Source organism: Saccoglossus kowalevskii, chromosome 12, assembly GCF_978046115.1.
Source record: "Saccoglossus kowalevskii chromosome 12, keSacKowa6.1, whole genome shotgun sequence".
Lineage (NCBI taxonomy): Eukaryota > Metazoa > Hemichordata > Enteropneusta > Harrimaniidae > Saccoglossus > Saccoglossus kowalevskii.
The window spans coordinates 17,090,778-17,113,650 of record NC_140652.1 but is presented as its reverse complement, the minus strand read 5'-3'; the positions used below and the strand labels follow the sequence as shown (position 1 = coordinate 17,113,650).

General features: G+C 35.6%; 2 long non-coding RNA genes across 2 annotated transcripts; one reads left to right on the top strand and one right to left on the bottom strand.

Moving 5' to 3' along the window:
- LOC146735581 (uncharacterized) lies at window positions 1-2,841 on the top strand. The gene is made up of 3 exons (XR_014931120.1): window positions 1-119; window positions 766-847; window positions 2,011-2,841. It is a non-coding gene; the product is annotated as an uncharacterized LOC146735581 (long non-coding RNA).
- A 3,995-nt stretch (window positions 2,842-6,836) lies between these two features.
- Window positions 6,837-10,395, bottom strand: LOC144349950 (uncharacterized). Its single transcript, XR_013420100.2, has 3 exons — window positions 10,261-10,395; window positions 7,462-7,546; window positions 6,837-7,140 (listed from the first exon to the last, which is right to left on the bottom strand). It is a non-coding gene; the product is annotated as an uncharacterized LOC144349950 (long non-coding RNA).
- Window positions 10,396-22,873: the final 12,478 nt, after the last annotated feature.

Genomic DNA, 22,873 nt, shown 5'->3' with positions numbered 1-22,873 from the left:
GACTATTGGCCACGGTTTTAGGGTGCTCCTGGAATATGACGATGAAGTACTTGGTTATATTGACACTTTGTGCATTGTTTGTGATTGCTACGTGTTCCGCTGACCGGTTCGACACTAGTGTAAGTTACGGTTTGTTTGTTCGTTTTGTTTTTGTCGGATGGAGATAAACCGCTTTGTGTTCGCAATTTAGACTTTAAAAAACTCGTAAGAGGGGTCACGGCATGTGATCCATCTCGAAAGTTTCCAACATTCGGTACTTAATAATCGTATTTGAACTTTTCTGCAAGAGATGAATTCTTGTGTCCTGAGTCATTGTGCAATAAAATTATTTCGTTATTATACGTTTGGCGTGTTTTCCATGGACAACTTGGACTCTTTGGAAATGTAGACAAATTGCACATAATGATCAGTGTTGATTTTTCTCACAAGAACGCCGATGGTGCGAGGCAAAACAGTGTAGTGTTACAGTGTATTATTCGTTCATGCCTTGAAAAGCTGAAGAATAACTGTTGTTTTTGTTTTAATCATTGTATAAATAAGCCTTTATTTTTTTAACTGCTCATAAACATATTGGCAAACTGTAGATTCAGAATTCGCCGAGACACCGTAGTACTTGGTCATTATTGATGTATTGTCCAAATCACTGACCAGTACGCCAGACGCATTTTCACGAGCACAAATACATCTCAATAAACTTTACATAGTAAGTTTTGACAGCATTACGAAGACTGAATGCCACTTTAATCAAAAGTACTTTCGTTATAGAATGAATTGCTGCGGGATTTCGAAGAATATTTAAACACAATGGACAGATCATCAGAAGAAGATAGCCCACTGCGTAAAAGAGGTATGTGTGTAATTATTGGTTTGCAACGTGAAACTGTGGTAGCGTATATTCTCATTATAAACCTATTCCACGTTTTTAATGTTTATGTCGTTGTTGATACAAAGCTCGTATCGAATCATTAAAAATAAATATTGACCGAAACTGCAAGGCAACTATTTTATTATTTTTTTAATATCACTAGGAAAAACCTTTATCAATGTCAAAGAATATTTGATAACCTTTCTCACCGTTTTCATTATTATATAACTAGGAAATACTTTTATAAAAATGCAAGAACTCTGTGTCAACTGTTACTTTAGATATATTCACAGCTCAAATCGACATCACAATTAATATTATTAAGCTAGAGAGGGGACAGTGTGTTCACCACCTATTGTAGAGTATTGACGTCTTGAGTGTAGCTGTGTATTAAAGCGCGGTGGTCGTCGCGTAGCGCGTATTCGAATTTCATGTAAATAAACAATGTATTTTAGACGCGTTGTATACGTTGCTATGAGTCTCATATCGGACAGGACGCAGCGCGACGACTACCGCCCTTTAAAGTCCTGTGATTCAATTTCAGGCTGGTGGTTTATTTTTGTCTCTCCGATTCAAATGTTTTGAACTGCTTGTTGCCTGCAGCGAACCCGATGTTATTGACGATATCGACTATTTTGCCGCTCAGGAAATTTTATAGATTCTGACCCGATACTGCACATGGAACTCTTGGAGCAATGCGCCATATCCATCTATCGGTTAAAAGAGAACTAATTTCTTCCTCGTTTAGGTTTTCAACTTTTTAGGATAAAACTGTTTCTCTGTGCAGTACTCGTGTTCTTCTCATGGCGCCTTCTTCGTATTTTTCGAATGTCATCGCACTGTTTTTTTTTCGATTTAGCTCATTATCAGAAACAATAATTTCCAAATCGAAACATGTATAGAATGTTGGAGTCTGGGCTAGACAACACTGGGTTTGTTTTGTTTGTAAACATTGCAACAGCGAGGTAACTTGATTGTTGACTTATTGTGGGGCTGTGTAACGATGCTACGTGGCGACTACAGCGCTATAGATATGTAACAGTGATTATAGCTTAAAACAATCAAATACGTTGTTTGTTTACAAGAGTGTGATGTACGTGACGTCTTTAACGCTCCAAGTATTTAACACGAACTTTTTTTTGTAGGTTGTGTCCGTTGGAAATGGTGGTGTCGCTGATTGAAACCTGAATTCGATTATGAAACGCGTTTTGCTGCATCATGGAAACAATTGCAGAAATATGCCGACGATGCCCGTCTCTCTTTCTTTCGTATGAATGTCCAAATTAAACTGGACGCCTATAACAATTGTCCTCGTTATTTATCCGAGATTCTAATATACGTTCTGTGCTTATTTCGTAGTGCAAGGCTTTATGGATCTTATCGAGCGCTCTTATTGAATTAACTTGTTGATTTGTTATCATTCTTCGAACAACAACATTTTCCTCTTTATTTTTATTCAGTGTTATAATGATCAACGTATATAAATCATAGGTACGTGTATTGTAATAAATAAGTGACGTCACCAGCGAAATAAAAAACAAACAAACAAAAAACTTAAATACATTGAGGGCGCTCGACTTTTGTATTGTGGGACACCTTTAATGTACAATAACATTATCTAGTTTATTATCGAAAGAGGTTTGAAGTGTACGTAAAATGAGATCGTGTTTCACTTTGATTTCTCTTTAGGCTATCTATGATTTGTTTTTGAATAAATTATTGTAGGATACTGCATATTATAAGTTTTAGTGTATATGTTGTTGGTGTTTTTTTCACACCCATCTATTACATAGATTCATTTGAAGTATACAGTCTGGTAGTCTCACGGACATTTCGAAGCAATAACTAAAATTTCCTAGATTATCTTTATCTTTAGACAATGTTTCAGTCTGTTCATATTTATGTTTTAAATTTGACATTATCTTCGTTTCTAGATTGAGGTTGTCATGGAAACTCAAAATAAATCAGCACATATATCTTTGGTTTAATTTTTTTATCAGACAATGGTGTGTGTTGTATGTTACACTCGCTCTGGTGTAAATGTTGTAACAAGAACACAATTTAAGCTATCTGGTGCATTCGATGATCTTATCACGTTGCAGGGCACTAAACGGGTCAATGTTCTACACTGAAAATTTGTCTGGTCAGCGATATGATTCAGTATTAATCTAGAATATAAACTGGGCCGATATCAAATGTTTTATTATGAGGAAATCTCATATATCCAAAGAGAGTCCGAGTGAAAGGATTTATTTGTTTAAATATAACCAGATAGAGATGGCCACATCAATATGGTCCAAAGTGACCTTGCACAAGGCTATATCACATAAAATGCGATTGAAATTGGCCACTTAATGAGAACCGTAAAAAATTATAATGCACAACGCACACAATTATGGTACGTAACACGTAAAACCATCAGTGAGGGGCCGTCTGATAGAGGCTTAGCCTCTGAAGATGACGACGTATTTGACATGATATCCCTTAGAGACTCCGGTAAGTTGTCGTCTTCGATCATAATTTCAATAGATAACGCTTTTTGAACACCTGGATGCAACCCCTCGGCCATCTTTTATATTTGCAAGTTAATTAATATACAACGTCAGTATTGAGCGAATATGATATACTTTCAGTGCCAATTTTTCGGTGACCGGCGTTAAAAATTGATTCTGATGACACCGGAAAAGTTTTATTAGAAACAAAGATCGGGGGAAAAGATCGATAGTCACAGCTATTGTCGCTTTAAAATCTAACTCGCAAACACTGTGAAAATACGAGTATTGAAAGTTTGAAGACATTCTCTGAATCCCGCCAATAATCATGACTTGTCTGTGATTTAACACAGTTGACATAAATCAGCGTACGGGAAAGTATTTTTTTAAACATGTCATGTGAAATTACTCTGCATTATGCTGTGCAGTTATCTCCCCCGGCATTTCAACGCCGAATTTTCGACTTCTTCGTATGTGATAAACAGTGTGAATATCACCGTGATGGTATTCACTAAATACAGCGATGAATTTCGTGTAAACAACCAATGTATTTCACGTCGACAATCGGCCTTTTAACAAGCTATGAAACATTTTGAAAAATACCAAAAAAGAAATTGAGACGATAGGTACATATTGTCGATTACGACACGTACAAATATATACTATCAAAGAATCATGAAGTAAGACCCTGGAATGGAAAGTATTGCCCCAAATATACCACAGAATTTATATTGACAGAATGAATAAAAGTGTAACACACACTGAAGCAAAACACATCGGTTATATAAAAGAAAACAAAATCAAATCCTATAGTCAATAATAATGTCGAATTATTACTAAATGTGAAAGGCAGGTTTACACGATGCAATTCACGAGGAAATACAACGAGTAGTGCATGCGTTGTCCCATGAGTTGCCTCATGACAGTGTTTGATATATTTGTGTATTGATTGGTGGATTGCCGCGTGTAATACAGACTTGGGATTAAAACAATACAATTCAGTAACAAAAAAATAACACACAGGCACGTGGTTGATCATGGGATCGCCTGCCCGCTCGAGATATTAACGACATCACCCACACTTGAAATCAACACTACATATTTACGCCTGGTTACGTATTAAATATATATTTATGATTTATATCGTTAGCGACTTGACATTATTCAGTGTTGTATATCAAACATACAAACTTACGTATGATTATTCGAGAACCAACGTCGAATATCTTGATCTGAAAATTTTCAACAATGGTCAAGCCGTAAGTGACATACACGTGTGACATACACGTTCAAAGGTGGCTACGGACTGGGACAAAAATAGTTCTATTGTGGTATTTTGTCTATCATAACAGAACCCACACAGATGATCTAGTTGATGATTATTCATTCAGAAACTGATGAACTCTAATCAGTCCGTCCCTGTACAAGTTACATCTTGTCATCGTAAGTCGTTGTTTTATGGCCGGATCAGTGATTATTCTACAGCTACCATATTATATTACAATACGTATTATGTTGGGGAAAACAAATAACAGTTGTTATGGACATGGAAAATTTGCACTAACAAAAACACAAACCGCGACAAGCTTCTTACAAACATAAAATCACTCGCGTCGTTGTAAATGATATTACATCAAGAAAAAGTGTAAGAACACCAATGGGATATTGAAACGACCCCAAATTGTGCATGGAAACATGAACATGTCAACGTTCTCTGATTTGATAATATCAACAAAATTCGCCGGGAACGCGCAGAATACTGTCCAATAACGCGATGCGAATCATACGAGACTGTGAGCAGGCATCGTCGAAGCAAAACGAGCAACGTTGAAAAACAGAAGTAGCGAATGCCACACTGCGGGTAATGCGAACAGAGACTTACTAGACAGACACGATTTTGTTATTGATATCATTAACAACTACAGAATCCTTTGGAAGTATTATAATTTTTAAAATGGATGTCTCGCCTTCAAAAAACGTAGAGGCCTCGGCAATAAGAATCGCCATGGAGTTTGTCACGGCAGCCGGGTAGGCAGCATATTAGACATCGTCATTACCCGATCTTGTGCATGGTACGTCAACTGAATATATTATCTGTCCTTACTAGTTAATACGCAAACTGATTAAAATTAGAGTACCTGATTTATGTCTGTTTGACACTCGTACATTCAGCGGGTCCGGTGACGGGGAGTGAAACATACGTCCATTAATTTGAGACTCCTCCCATCTAATCTAACGACGTCGAACTTGTCGTCTCTGGTGCGCACTTTAACGAGATGTGGGTAGAACATCTTACTCACCGTAGTTTGAAAGAGAATTCCCACGATCGTTGAGAATTGTTTGTCCCACAATCTCATGCTCATCACATATTTGGTGGATGTGCAGAGTGTACGTTTGTTTAAAACCGCCGAGTGAAGAGCTGGATATGCGTTAACCCCCCCCCCAAGCCCCCTAAAGCTTGTTGCGAGGCTGATACGCTGACCACCACACCACGCCCGGATTGCCATGTATTTACCTGTTTATCCTACAGGTCTCTACCAATCTATATGTAATAATGAAGCCATGTAGCAACTTTAATCTTTTCTTTTATCTCAATAGCATACGAGACGAGAAAACAAAACGTCACTCCGTAAACACTCATATATTTTTAACAAGAAATGTACCTTTGTTGACCAGTCGCGAATCAAATAATGTCTACAATTTGAATATATGCAAATGATCAATATAATGGTTAAAGTCTAATAAAGCTACTAACATTCCAAAATGTGATGCGCTAGATTGTTTTTATTCACATTCTACTTTTGCGAACTGTCGCTTATTCTGCAGATAGAAACTGAAGAGTACACACTGTACAAAACAGCTGATCAACGGCCACGAACAGTGGTTTGAATAACAATAGGGGAAGGCGGTCGCCCCCAATCAAGCTGAAACACTTTGGGTCAGCCAAATTTTCCTCTCAAAATGCAGGAAATAGCGTTTCAGAAGGTCAAGATTATTTTTTTTTCGGAGGAACATGCCCGGACCCCTTAGTAATGGCGCAAGGGATGGTGCCGCCACATCTTGGATCAATTGGTAAAATGAAATTACAAGTACATGTATTCCATGTATAATAAAACACAGATATAATCAAACTATTAACCAAAATACAGAATTAGGCGATACAATTTACGTTCATTACTATGGGCCGATCTATTTACGGAGAAGCATTTTCACAATTCAATTTCATCATTTTTGTAATGATCTCGACTTATACTCAAGCGTGCACAATTAAATCATGGACGTCAGATTTAGTGACACATGTCCCAATTGGCGGTGTGTCAACTGGGCACGGGCATTTAGAAACGTAAATAGAAAATCCAACTTCTGATTTCGAGATACGCAAATACGAACAAAAATCGTGTGTTGGTGGCATTCTGTAATATTTTGTACATGTTTTATACAATCCGTGAATGAAAAAAAGACAATTTGATAACGAATACTATCTTGCATAATAAGTAAAATATTTATGCACACAATACATAAAAGACATACAACTTTACGTGAAACATAAAAAGCATGACATCGGTGCATATCGAAATGCACGAAAGATATCAGAAGATCCATTTCTTGTAAAATTGAATGTCGGGTCGTCTATTATTTCGTAGACTGGATAGATTATAACATTACTATGGTTATACCGTCATTGCATATGTGTAGACTGTGAAGATACGGCGTATACCAGACATCCACGACTCGAAGATTGTTAACAGCTTCCGATCCAACTACCCTTCCAGAAAAAGCAACCTAGAGCAAGAGCAAGAGAAAGTAGTCAATAAATTGAGGAGAAATTTTAAATTCACGTAAGTAAGGCTAGATGGAAGGAATATTGAGATAATATATTTCTCACGACGATTCTTTAATAGCTCAGTATTTCTTTGATAAAGGTTTTGTTTTCAGTCGAAGGATACAAATGTGAATTTCTATCTCGATGTCGGTTTGTTCTCTGATACACAATCCTACAATTTCACAAAATACATATGTGTGTGTGGATATAAAATGAGTTGTCCAATGATCATATAATAAACGGGTCACATGCGTCTGAATGGCCAATCAGTCGATACTCGCCTCTCTTGCTCGGTGGTTTCGCATTCTCTGTCCTGGCGGCGTCACGTGCCCTTAGATATTCTTCGAAGTCCTCTATTAAGTCGGTCTATAATAAAAGTAATGGAATTCGTCACCAAATATTAAAAGAATGCAGGGAATTTTTGAATCTGGCATTCTACATCACTGATCCAAGTTGGGCTGATCGATTGTCTTTTAAACCTGAACGAGCAAATAGTCACCTACGCCTCTGAGAGGGTCTGCTGTGAAAACTAGAAAAGTCAATCAAGATACTTTTCGGTAGTGTGCGTTTGTTTCAGTGGCAATGGCCTAGATAAGTGAAATTTAATTTTCGAATTAATTCTACGCACCGGGTAGTAACAAATTTAATTAGTATTTAGTGACCGACGCCATTTTAGGCACTCCATAGATGTGATGTATATATAAACTGTGAAATAGTTTTGTTTTCATGAAACTGTAATATTCTTAATATCAGAATTACTGTCGCTCTCCTATGGTGGGAAATCTATGGTGTAGCCATTCGTTTAATCTATTGTATAATGCGTTAACGAAATTCATTTTAGGGCAAAGTTAAAAATTGCAAATGTTGAAAACGATGCACAGGTTTTCAAATACACCAATATTTAGTACAACAAAACATACATTTAGACTTTTGAAATTAATGGCCATTCGTTTATTTGATTTCTAGACTGTTATGGAAAGTTCGTCCAAACCACAAAGACGCCCGGATACAAAGTAAGCGCTGGAAAAAACCGTCTGTTTTATGCTAATTATCCAGTAGTGTAGAAAATAATATTATTGGCTCATACTATAATTGCGGGGGGGGGGGAGGTAAGGGCCACGTCACAAAACGTTCGACGTTGCGAAGAAACGCACCAGTGTACCACGTATTCCTTAGGGGTTCTATGTGGGAGCTGCTTGTGGAACGCTAGTCCAAGAGTTGGTGAAAACAGCTCAACAACACAAACTAAACTATGATACAATCCTGAACAAGAAAATGTATATATGTTGTAGAGGTAATCTTTTCATACGATTCAGGAGAGTCTAACTAATTTTGCCGGGTGCGTTTGCATTAGATTTGTCGTACCAGGGTGTGTGCAATTGTGGCATCTTGCTCCAGGGATATGGATACATTATTGCAATATTTTGTTTTAGCTTGAGTACTAGTAAATGATAAGAAATACTGTATAGCAATTGTGTTAGCAAAACAGCGATGAAAATTGCCCAATAAATTATTCTCGCAATGACGGGGGGGGGGTCGTCACGGGAATTTAGTTCTAAGCGACGGATAACCACATACGTTAAAATCGCAAAATCTCATGTGTAGACGCTTGTTTGTAAACATCGACCCGCTATGGCCGTCTGCCGCATGCACAAGTCTCGATCACATTCCCGCCTGTTTATACTGACAAAAGAATGGGACATCGCTTTCAATTTCCCATGCTGGCTACACGCTACAGCATGCAACTTCGTGGAAATACGCTTTGCAATCATTGGTAGGCGTAGTCTCAATGACAAGTTTCAACTTTTAACAAAAACATAAAACGTCTGTTTCCTTTTCCCACGCTTATATTGTTTCTATCGGCGTAATTGTGGTCTGCACGAACTTTTTATAACAGACCTGCTGTGAAATTGATAATTGAAAATTGAAAACAAATTTCCAAATTTCATTTCCAGGTTGAACACTATGGGTGTCATTGCCATCATCTCTTATAATTCTATTGTTGTGATGAAAATCAAATAAACGAATAGCCACCAGATGCACTTCATTGGGGAGGGGGAGGGCATTAATTTCAAAAGTGTAATGTTTTGTTTTGTTGTACTAAATAAAACAGCAAAATATTGATGTTTTAGAAAACCTGTGCACCGTTTTCAACATTTGGTATTTGACACTTTTCCCTTATTCTCAAGTTCGTTAACGCATTGTACAAGAGAATAAACGAATTGCCACCATATGCCACGGATTGTGGAACTTGCATTCGACCATTTTGGAAAGTGCTATTTTCGATTATGGGTAGGCTGAATACCCCAGAATTTTAGTGACACTAGTTGTGAGTAAATAACAATTTTCAATAATTGAGTAATAAAATCGTAAAACTAGTTTATTTCATAAAGTCGTACTTTGGATTCACAAAATGTTAATAGGTATATTAAAAGTTGAAATATTCAATGTCACTTGTGAAATCAATGCAATGTTAAATTTGCACCGTGCTTGTTTTTGTTGTTGTTTAAATTAGTACACGATAGTCCGCGATTTCCGGTATTTTAAAATATCAGGTAAAAACGTATATGACATAAAGCCGCACATACTTCAAATTCCACATCCTCAACTTTGAAAAATTTGAGAAAAAATGATTTTAAATTTAGTAATTATATAATCAATGCGTCACTAAACTGTAAATATAGCAATGGCTACAAAAATAAATATATTTATATATATTTTTTTCGTGAACGGCGATCGGTTATGCAAATGATCAAGGACGCTATGGGATGTCTTGACTATGCAATCAAAATTGCCGTTAGTTTTTGGCATATAGAGTATGCGAAATTGACTTATGCAAATACAGGATATCAAAAGATTAATTAAACGATTGTAGTAGTTTTATTTCTTTCCAGGCGAAAAACAAATGAAAATTACTCTACGAGTTTATCTTATAATCTAGGGTCACTCATGTGACATCGTCTATTCATCGTCTAGTGCATGTAACAATTGCTAACATGTTTTTTGAAGTGGACTAAAAGTGGGATAAAATCACTTTACATCCAACCTATTTCGTTCTACGATACCTGTATTTCGCTTACCTTCAAGTCGTCTTCGTCGGCGTAACAAAAACCAACTATAAACAACACACAAAACGTAAAAACAATAAAGTACTTCATTGTAAACTTCTGTACAAGTCGACTATTCAAGGAAAACTCTAGCTGGTTATCGATGTTTGAATGGTGATAACTCAGTAATGTGTATCTTATATAGGTTTAGAGTTGGCGAATGAATCAATGGTTTTCAATTGTTTTCCGGTGTATCATAACCAAAAATTGTAATTAACGCAAACTGACAGGTGACAATGTTTTTTTTTATTATTATTATGAAGATATTCATCTTTCAATGACTTAAATTGATCTTGTTGTCTCATTTACTTATGTTTCAATTCAGTTTATGGGATACAGTTTGGTTTTGGTGAATACATGTGTGAATGTATGAATGGGTAATAGCGTATAATTAATCACGCGCCTTTACAAATCAAATACAAATGCGTTATAAAGACGGTGACGTGAGGGTGTGTGTTGACGAAAAATGTTTTTTCCACGTCTTCCTGTCATATCCAATTATTGCTTGGATGTATAGTATCAAGCTTTAGTTTAGTTTGTGTGTATCTAAGGCATTAATGACACTCCAGATTTCCCTGTCCTTCAGTTTACTAATTAAGTTTACGGAAATGGCCTAAATTGTAGTGTATGTTTTATGAAAGGTAAGAGAGTGTACGGAGAAAATGAAATAGGCAGTTTTCACCATAAGGAGATAGTTGAGGGTCTATTGTTGGAGTAGCTACACCACATGCTATCCAATAACGACTGTATCGAACGGAGCAATGGGCCAACAGTGATTACCTTCATCGCCAAACTTGTCAAAACTCTTCTTCAAAGCGAACACACGGTGGTTTTCCTGGTGAGAAAAACAAAGTTAAAAAAAATTTCCCTCTTAGCAGACAGAATTATTCGCGTGTAGTTACTTCAAGTTAAAAGCAGTGTTAAAATGTTGATTATTTAAATAACGCCGATAGTCAAGATAAACAAAAAAAAATCCCCCTATACAAAGCAGAAGTATAAGTATCTAGTTAGAGTCAATATTAAATGCCGGTAAAATGTTACTTAAATAACGCAGATACTCAAATTGATATATGTAAAGAGATTTGGTCAACACGGTGTTTAACTATTATTGTATACATTTATTTGAAAGTCAACTTTCTACCTGATGAAAAGTCATCTAACTTTTTGAAACATCAGTTGTTGTTGTTGTTGTTGTTAATGTTAATAAAATGGCTTAGTTCATTTCTGTCTCAGTACGTCTGGAAATCCTAGGATGCAGTTGTAGCATTATTATTCCCCGTCAGTCACATCGACAACTTGTATTTGGGGGTCCGTTCCTCCGCCTATTGCTATCTTTCGGGAATGCTTGGCCATACTGGTTGATGTTTGACAAAGAAATGACATAATTACATATAAACCTATATTGTAACAAATAACAGCACATTTTTTTTTTCATAGAACAACATCACAAATCAACACGTCATCAACCGTTTCTCGGCCGAGTCTGGACGTATTTCAGTATTCGACCTAAAAAACGTGGATTACCCTTTCATACTAGACTCTTACCTTCTACCCGAAGGACAATCAATGAAGCTTATCATCGCCCCTATCATTATAAAGTGAAGACATCACTCCAAACTGTTCCTATTTTTAGGGCTTTGTCCTTGTACCACTAAAATGTTACTTAACTGTTTGTTTTGTTTTTTGTTCACAAATTTGCAATATATAAATTAATTTATTCAGCTTTTTATGCTGAGTTAAGAAGTAGTCTGACGCATAATAATTTCCCGAAGAACACAGACTTTGCTAATACAACAGAGATGGGATAGTCTCACGTACGTAAAGAATTAGACAAGTTACCTCTCTCTTTTGTCGCCATTATAAAGTAACACAGAATAAATAACATTTCACTGTAGTTAATGTATGTTCAATTAAAATCCAGGAGAAAAATAATATAATTCACTTTAAACTCCAAAAATATGAACACCATTTAAATTCACATTTACGTCACCATTGACATACTGCATAAAAACGTTTGTTATTGACAAGGCAAAATGATTATTTTATTCATAGTTACGCACGTCAATGTATTATTCTTCTGAAATTTCTTTCTAAATATTATTTGAATTTTATATTTTACTTTATGTCGGTTTATAGGACATTGTCCGATAATGTGATGAATGTATGAATGGTTAATGAGGTATAATTCACACATCTTTACAAATCAAATACAAATGCATTACAAAGACAGCGACCCGATGGTGTATATTACAATTTGATTGAAGTGCATTAATTTTCAAAAATACTGTTTCAATAATGTCATCTTTACCTCTGTGTGTTTGGCTGTATGACAAATGCAAACATGATGAAAAATAACTTTTCATAGAAGAAAGTGTTTCGTTCAGGTTTTATGTTGATATTATTTAACAGATTTAATTCATTTATGGATGGATGATTCACCAGACACAGTCGTAGAAATGTCATTATTAATTTCCGTCGGACGTATCTAAAACGAGGACTAACGTGTTCAGTTTCGTCCGTCCATCGACATTTTCGAATGACCGCCACATTATGTCAGCAAAGCTTTGTCAGGCGGGGTAGGTCTATTTTAGAAAATAGGACTCATAATAATTTATTTATTTTTTATTTATTTATTTATTTAACACTTTATTTAAAGAGGGTAGGCCAATATACAATAAAGTTATTTTCATTGGGCCCTCTGTAGGGACAAAAAACACAATATACACACAATAGGCTTGAGCCATTTACAACAAATTTTTCACTAAGATGAATTTTGTAAGTTTTCTTAAAAATGCCTAAAGAGGCTGAATTTCTGATATGGACTGGCAAGTTATTCCATAGGGTTACCCCTCTATACTGAAACGTCCTCTGACCCATGGATGTTTTCCTTTTAGTAATGCGTAAATTATTTTTAAGAGAGGAACGTGTACTATACCTGTGTGTTTAGGAGATAGAACTGAACATTTCGCTTATATATAAAGGCACCAAGCCAATGATTGCCATATACATTATGATACCTAGAAAATATGAAATTCGGTAATCGATAGGCAAAATACTATGTTTTTTTGAACAGTTCAAACGACGATTGGCTAAAGTTGTCAGAGGAAATCACACGGACTGCCCTTTTCTGAAGCTTATACACCCGACATAAATTTGATTGACTTGTATTTCCCCATACTATACAGCAATAGTCCAATAACGACTGAATAAATGAAAAATACAATGTTCTTCTGACGGAAATAGGTAAGAAGCTTCGAACTCTCATAAGAACATCAATTCTTTGGCTAAGCTTTTTACAAAGCATATCAACATGATGATCCCATGATAAAGTTTTATCTAAAACCACCCCGAGCGACTTTTCGAAACTGACTGTTTTAATTATTTCACCATTGAAGTTAACCAGAAAAACTTCACCAATATTATTTAGCCTTTGACGGGATCCAACAAGCATAGATTTTGATTTAGATGTGTTGGTTGACATGTAATTGCAATTAACCCAACGCAAAATTGGCCAAACATCATGATTAATGCACTTTGTGACTACATTGATACTTGGTCCAGATGATAACAGAGTTTTATCGTCCGCATACATATCAATGGAACTGTTTTCAAGAAATAATGGTAGGTCATTAATAAATAGAGGAAATAATAATGGTCCTAAAATCGAACCCTGTGGTACGCCATGTCGAATATTGACAGCATCCGACTGTTTACCCATCAAATACACAACTTGCTTCCTGTCAGATAAATAAGAATTAAACCAAACAAGGGAGATTGAAGAAATGCCATAAATTGAGAGCTTATTTAATAATACCTGTTTATCTACTATATCAAACGCCTTGCTTAAATCAATGAAAAGCAAACCACACAATAAGCCATCATCCATATTGCTAAGTAATGCATCGCATAGCTTAATCATAGCTGTATGGCAAGAATGTGATTTCCGAAAACCTGACTGCGATTTAGAAGTTAAATCATGACTATTCAAATAATGGTATAAGTGATCATGCACGTGTTTTTCAAAGATTTTTGAGATTATTGGGAGAAGCGAAATTGGACGAAAATTACACAAGTCCTGGGATCCGCTCTTGTGTAATGGAATAACTTTGGCATGCTTAAACATGTCTGTAAAATACCTGATGAAATGCTGAGGTTGAATATATAAACAATACTTTCACAAATGAATGTGACAAACAAACTTACACAACATTATACCTTTGTCTGCGGAAAAAAAACATAGCTTTCACCTTAATATTTACTACTTTTATGTGACGTACAGTAAGTTAAACTTGATGTCTTGTTCTTGCATCGACGTCAACCATGATCGACCCAGGAATATTCGGACGATTGAGGAAAGCGAAACCGGGTACGTCCGACAGGAACCAATAATGACATTTTCTAAAACTGTCGGTATTTTACAGCCGCACCCATACATAAATTAATCAAGTTACTAATATCAGCTTAAGAAAATAATTTAATATTTAAGTATATATGTCTATGGTGACCACAGCTATGCACAAGCTTACATATGTCAACATGTATATCATTGTTATTTTAGTCAACCGAGTACGGGTAATATGATCTATATTGGTAACTAGTTATGACTATCTTCAACGTGACCCCTTCTCTCTTGAACAAGTTTGGCACGCGTTCATATATATATTGGCGAATATGACAGGATACATGCACATTATTGAATAAAACACACACCTGTATGTCTTTGTAGCGTGTTTAAATGCGCTATTAATTACGCCCCACTACCATTCGTTCACGACATATTCTGACAGTCCTATAAACTGACATAAAGAAAAATGGCATTACTAATTCAAATGAACCTCTAATGCATTCACAAATAATGTAATAAATTATTAAGAGCTATGATTGAATGTTTATTCCATTTATTGTTCTCTTGACAATAATAATTCTATGTAGTATATCAATTATAACATACATGTGAAATTGAATAAAATATAGATTTTTATTTGTTTTGACTAAAGTACACTTGAATATATTGTAGATTTTAATCCATGTGTTAACCATGTGTTACCACAGATTGTATTTCTCCTTATTTATCCTCTACTGGCTTCAAGAGGAGCAGCTGGGAAAGTACTGATTTCTGACATGAAAGATCGTAATTGTATTAAATTATACTGTTCTCATTCAGTTGTATTAAGAAATACATGTGTTACTTTCCGAATTATAATGCAATGATCCATTCGTTTCCAAATCATCGCTCATTCTCAAGTGTTGAGACATCATTGTAGAACCTCATTTGTTTGTCATTTATAACTAAACTACTTTCTCATGCTAACCACCTCCAATTGTTCACAAATCGCCATGCACGTTTTGAATCTTCACAAGTAAATCACACTTCATTTGTTCCAGGGAAACGCATATAATTAATGATATTCCTGAATAATTAATATAGGGGTAATGTGAATACTTTACATACAGAAACTGAATTGAAGCTTGATACTGTACATCCGACAATAATTGGCTATGACAGGAAGTCACGGAAAAGATACATCAACACACACCCTCACGTCATCTTTATAACGCATTTGTATTTGATTTGTAAAGCTGCGTGATTAATTATACGCTATTACCCATACATACATACAATATTTCAGTGAATTTTTTAACAGTGAAGAATGAACTGAATTGAAACAAAAGTGAATACAACCATAATATCAATTCTAGGTGTTGAAATACAAATATCTTCATATAATACAATTGTCATCATTCGGATGTGCGTTACTACAACCTCTGGTTATGATACACCGTAAAACGATTAAAAACCATTGATTCATTCGTCAACTCTAAACCAATATAAGATACACATTACTAAGTTATCACCATTCAAACATCGATAACCAGCTAGAGTTTTCCTTGAATAGTCGACTTGTACAGAAGTTTACAATGAAGTACTTTATTGTTTTTACGTTTTGTGTGTTGTTCATAGTTGGTGTCTGTAATGCTGATGAAGTGGTTAAGGACCATCACACATTTTCCGATTTAGTTTAAACCAGAACTTTTTGCAATTTGTGAAAAGAAAATCGCTAACAAATGTGAAATGACGTTCAAAATACAACCGACTTCATATCGCTCATGCGTTTCAGCTAAACTACCAGATATATTCGAATTGTTCTAATTTGAAAAAATAGAATATTTATTTTGATAACGCATTTTCCAAACATCATAGATACATTTCAGTTTTACATTTTAGTTTCTCGATGGTTATAGAATGTTTTCAACTAATGCTTTATTAACATTACTGGGTAAGTCCACTCAACCGATCTAAAATGCGGAAAAAACAAATTAATTCTAACGGGATTTATTACACTGTCCTCTAGAATAATTTTTCATGAATATACCATTATCACTGATGTCGCATTAGTGGAATATCCACAAGTTGAATTCAGCTAATAATATCATCTAGTGGACCCCCTGAATGGAAATCACCTTTCTGGTCCAGAAATATGCAAAAAAAGTTTTTTTGTTCAATATGGCGTTCATCGTAATGACGCACAAAAAACGCACAAAATAAAAATAAAAATTGAATTACTCGTTTGCTTTTAAAGCAATACCCATATATTGTGAAATTCTGGGGTAGGCGAACATAAATCATTGAAAAATAAACTGATTCGTGCGCACGTTTTTTTCAATGAACTACTGAAGTATAGTAAAAATGTTTTGTAAAATTAAACATTTTGTTCATCTTGTAGTACACGCTCAAATGTATCAATTATGTCTCCTCAATTTATTGAATACTTTCTCTTCTCCTTTTCAGCTTGTTTTCCGTGGAAAGACAAAATGCTTGGAGACTGTTAACAATTGTAATCCGGTATATGCCGTCGCTTCACAGACAAAGAATATATAACATCAATTATATAATTATGTGTTTAATCGACGTGATGAACGCTAGTGATCAGTTAATATAGTGAAAACATACGAGTCGAAAATTTTACGAGAAATGCATCTTCTGATTTGCTCTGAATATTTCGATATGCAGGGAAGTCCTGTTTTTCTGTTTCATGTAAAGTTGTATATCGTTTAATGTGTGCATAAATATATTGCTTATGAAGGAAGAAAATATTCTTTATCAAAATGTCTTTTTTTTCAATCGCTCTCGAAACATACAATTTGACCCGAAGCAACTAGTTTTTTCATCGAAATAATGTATGGTGAATTTGGTATAAATGCTATAATCGATTTGCAATTACTGTCACCCAGAGTCAAAATGGTGCCATAATGGTGTCAGTGCCCGGCCTCTTTTACACTGAATCAGTTGCCGATGATTCATTTTGCACACTTTATATAGACTTGGGCCCAACAACCGAAACCATCCCCCCACTTAGGGATTTTTGCACATCATGTTTAATTAGTTAGATGGGACCCTCAGCTATCGAAATCTGCCTGCTTACCATATTAATGGTGGGTGTGGGCCGTTGACGCTGCAGGTCTACGTCCTTTCTACAACAATCTGACGCATATCACGCAAGGTGTGCCGGAAGTTTGTTCAAAATTTTGAACGTTTCGAAGTCAATCGTCGATTGCCGCATATTTTACGGATATATTAAACCGTTTCAGGGACCTGTTTACTAAATAATGATAAATGAAACTTAGAAAACTTGTAAGAACAAACTGGGCCCAAAATTGCGCAAAATTGCTATGAGTTTACGCTGCTAGTGTCTGGTTCGGTCGGCGTTCTACGCGTGATTTTATTGCGCTCAAGGACGTTCTATTTCCGAAATCGGAAATTACGCGAGTACTTTCGGACTTCAAACTCAAATTTGATTATCGGTATCATGTGTTATTTTCTGTTGTTTTAAAGATAGAATTATGTATGAAATTACTATTTCACTGTCTAAACAATATTTAACTAAAATATGTGATTAAATGCAAGTTAAACTGTGAAAAGCAATATCAAGTTCCGTGTATAAACACAAGTGTAAAGAGGCGGCGGAGCGCTATTTTAGCTAAAAACGGCTAGTAAGCGTTACATGACACAGATCTGTGCTGGGACAGCGCTTCCTGTGACAACACAACGGGGTGTGGGCGCCAGATTGTTTCCATGGCAACGCAGTGATAAATATTGGAATTTTAGAAAATGTCGTATCTCTAAAACTAAGCAACATAAAAACACAAACTTAGTGTCTAGGTATATAGTTCTGATAACGCCCGATTGATTGCAACCATTACCTTGGTTATACAAGGTCATGGTCGCAAATAAATCAAAGGGAAATAGAAAAAAGCAGGATTTTTTTCTAAAATTTGAGATTTTGTACTAAAATTCTTTTTTTTTCTTGAGCTATTTCATTATTTTTCAAGAAAATAATAAAAATGCTTTGTTATTCAACATTGTATTTATTATACTTCATTATTAAGGTCAAAAACATAGCATGTGATCAATGTCAAACATACAGTTTTGCTATACTTCTACTATAGTGTACATGTTACTATTATACTTTTACTTTGTAATCTCTATAATGCCACTTTTCATTTATCTTAATCATCATCATCATCATCATCATCATCATCATCATCATCATCATCATCATCATCATCATTCATCATCATTCATCATCATCATCATCATCATCATTCATCATCATCATCATCAGCATCATCATCATCATCATCATCATCATCATCATCATCATCATCATCATCATCATCATCATCATCATCATCATCATCATCATCATCATCATCATTCATCATCATCAGCATCATCATCATCATCATCATCATCATCATCATCATCATCATCATCATCATCATCATAGAATCACACCCGGTGAATGTGTGAAATGAAAGCAATGTATTGCATAGCTCATAGCCAATTGCCTGGACTGCTGAGCTGATGTTAATCAACCTTTGTTTGTCTGCAACACCAGTGTCCGAGATTAGTGGTATTCTGATATTCTATGAAAACTTTATCAGCAAGAGAAAAACATCTGAATCAGGAGTCCAGACTATGGTGGCATTTGAATCTATGCAGTGTATTGCAATATGACAGCAGTGGAGAATGATTCTGGTGTCGACTTACTCCTGAAAAATAATATCAAGGCATTGTCTAGAATCAATAACATATCAAATGTAAATTGGTAACATTGGTGTAGCAGTGGCATACTTGACTATATGTGCTTTAATAATGCGTATTTTAGAATTCTGGGATGTGAAAGTCAAGTGCCGTGGCATTCCCTCTCTATATTCTTGCTACTCTGAGCCTGATATGTATCTGTGGTAAAGTCAACATGGGTAGTATTTGGTAGTTGTGCTAAGATACGCCGAGCCAGCTCTTTGTAGGATGTGTGTTAGTGATTGGAACATGCATTTCCATAAATAATATGAACTACAGAATCTGGCCTGCTTATCACAGTATGCCCCTCTTCTTTTGCAGAAGTTTTGCCTTGTCACTTTTGTATGGTGCACCATCGGCAGTGGCTGGACTCCACCTTTTCCATGCATAGATCATGATTCATTGCAAGTAGTATGAGCTGCCCAAATACCAGTTCCTTTGTCCTCTTTGTTGAACTTATTACAGACTCTTATACTGCCATTGATGCAAACGACTTCAAGTTTAGTCTCTTGATTGGTGCATTAAAAGTGACTGTCTTCAGCACTAGTCTCTCTTCTATGAATCTCTTGTATGCGTTGGTGCCATGTGTGTCAACTGCAAGTAAATCAATGGATATTTCGTCTGAAACTGGTCTCCCTGATGACATGCAAAACAGATTGTGCACATCAGGTATCATGAAGGGATTGATGAAGTTTTGGAAGGCAGTGATCATCTTCTGCACTGCATATTCTCCTTTTACAAACTCTGATGTGGTGACATTTTTGTGGTAACTCATCTCATCATTTCCAATGCCAGCAGATTCGAGTGCCTGTCGATTGTCTGCTCTTGTATGAAACTCCATCTATGATTGGCTGCCAAGTCTGTTCTATTGTTATATCAACAGCATTTCAAGTATTCGGAACACGAGATCGATTCACACTCATTTCATTATTCCCAAGAAGCTTCATAGAGCCAGGGTGTGCGTTTAAAAGGTTAAGGAGCACATTCAAATACAGTGATGTATACCTTGCATAGTTTGGCTTTTCTTGACTAAAGAAGAGAGGGAACATTTCATGCAGACAGGCCATATGAAAGGTGATATCATTGGCTTTAGTAGCCCTCAGGAAACTCATAAGGAGCCATGCCTTATACATATACTCTATCCGTAACTGTGGTGTTTTACCCTTTTCTCCAGCACGCAACTTGTACTTGTACTTCTTTACCATTCCCAAGTTGAATGATGACATTCTTGACTCGATTTGGATACGTCCATACAATTCCATATGCAGCAGCTAGATCGAATGAAACAATCGTGTAGGGTTGACCAACAACAGCAGATGATTCCTGAGAAATCTTTATCACATGCATCACAGTCATGCTTTCCATATATTCCACTATTGATCCTCTTACTCCCCTCTCTCTCCAGTAAGAGAAATCCAACCTCCCCAACTAGGTACTTTTTGGATAACTGTTTTTGGCAGTGTTCTGCACAGCATCCATAGCAGATACTTTGACGGCTGAAACATATTCTCTTGTTTGTTGAGGCTCAGTAATCTGAACACTAAGGCTGGGTTCAACATGTTTTTTGAAAAAAAAACACGGCTCCATTATTTCAACTTCATCTGTCACTGATCGCTTCTTTGTCCTAGCCATGTCAGGTAATTCATAATTGTCATCATTTGATTGGTCAATGACTGTCTCGTGAATCACAAGCCCATGTGTTGAGTGAGTTGTTCCAGCATCAGATGTTGTCTCTTCGTTGACATCAAAATTGTCCCAACAGGAGTGCAGCTCTTTATTACCTTGTGTCTTGAAATGGACTGTCATGTGGAATTGAACTACCATTTTATAACCATGTGGATAGCAGTCAGGATTTCTAATATAACTGAATATGACACACATTGCCCAAATCTGTTCACCAACTTCACGATGTCTGCTCTTTCTGTCAAATGCCATAATGACATTCCAAGCAGTATATGCTTAGGTGTCATCCATCTGAAATGAGGGACAATTGATTCTGGCCTCAACTTTCAAACAAAAATCATTTTTCAACATTTCTTTTGTTTACACCATGACCCTGGTCATGGTCATAATCAACATGACATCATCAAAACTATATACATATACATTTATTTTGAGTTTGTATGTTGTTTACTTGTCATTTTCTTCATTTTCCTTATTTCATAAACACATTGCCATGGCAACAACCGTGGCTTTCACACCCACCACATATGTTATGGTAATCAACCTGATTAAGATAGGTGAGGGTCTTGGCTAACTAAAAATTATGGTCATTGAAAATCCCCAAGGGAGAGAGGAGGTCTACAGTAGCCCATAGACTTATATAATTGGTGCAAAATAATACTCCAAAAATTGGTATGGGAAAGTTTTGTATAATAATGCCCTCCTTTTCAAAATTAATTCTTATAAAAGACATAAACGAAATCAAGGTCATTGTAACAAAATAAACAAATAAACATACGGTATACGGTCATTTAATTACTTTTTTATTGATATGTAAGCAGAATCACGGAAATGTGGCTATTCAATTTCAGGTTACTCACTGAATGTTTTAATGTGAGGGGATGAACCAAGATCTACATTGGTAGATACAGAAAGCATGCTTATTAAAATATAACAAATAATATTTTATGTACCATTACTTATACAATTGTAACAATCATTATTATAATGTTATGGAATGGGAATTGTTTGTTTCATTTAGACGTATGCTTTTCGAGATTGTTTGAATAATTTAACTATATGATAAGAGGTTAAGTTAATGGATAGATCGTGTTGGTCATGTGACATGGGAAACAAAGTCATTGAAATCGAATCCGATTTAATGTTTTTAACAGTTCACCAACACAATAACTAATTCACCAAACATAATTTAATTTTCTGAACTCTATTCCTTCTTGGCTTATTTCTGTTATAATTCACGACCATGATTGTGAAAAACTGCATCTAAATGATAGTCGGCTAGCAATCCAACTAGTCAGTCCACATAAGATGACCCAAAAGCTAGCTTAAAATGTTGGTAATGGCCCTGTCCTTGTATTCAAGTAAATATGTACAGAATTTGTTAAGTTATGAATGAAAAAAACAAGTGCTGTAGCATCATATCTGTATATTCGCCGAAATCTAATCAATTAATCCGTGTTAAGAGCACCTCCTCTTGACAAATCTCACGAGAACCCATTAATACGCCTTTGAATTATTAGTAAAAAATCATTCCCAAAATTACTGTTACTATGACAATGCAACCCACATCTCTAACAAAGAGTACTCAATTAGTCCGTATTAAGGGCAACTGCTCCCAATAATTTAATAAAAATCCATCTCTACGTTTTTAGTAAGAATTCATTGTTATTTCCATTTCAATCCTACCCATATCCAGTATTTAAATGGTGTACGCTAGTATCAAATATAACCTGTCCAAGAAGTTTTTCGGAATCAATCAATAACTTGTTGAGTGATGATGCTGAAAATCACGGTCGCCAACATCATGTCACATCGTTC